Raw genomic sequence first — 422 nt, 5'->3', positions numbered from 1 at the left:
AACGTCGAGCATGACATTACTTAAGACTTTTTGTGAAAAGCCAAACAAACTTCGTCCAGCTCTTTGAACCGAATAATTGGATTAACTGTAACCTTTAAAATGCGACCACAAGTGACAGGGTGAGGCGTGTACCGCTACATTGCATCTCGAACCTTGGATCACTCAATGTACAATATAGCACAAGGGCATTTGACGTGGTTGTGTCGTTTGAATCTTGCTTGATGAGCGGTATGAAAATAGATTCAATATTTGTGTGCAGAATATAAGTGTGATTATTCACCACTTAGTTGTCTTTGTAGGTTAACTTCGGAAACTGTTTTCATGTTTACTGCACGCAGGTACATCGTTTTTGTTAAGCTGTGATGGCTGTCTTCTATTTCAGATGGCCAGGTGGTTAAGGCTCGCAATCTGAAGGTCGCGGG

This window comes from Limulus polyphemus, unplaced genomic scaffold (assembly GCF_000517525.1).
Source record: "Limulus polyphemus unplaced genomic scaffold, Limulus_polyphemus-2.1.2 Scaffold2059, whole genome shotgun sequence".
NCBI lineage: Eukaryota > Metazoa > Arthropoda > Merostomata > Xiphosura > Limulidae > Limulus > Limulus polyphemus.
This window is presented reverse-complemented; position numbering follows the sequence as displayed.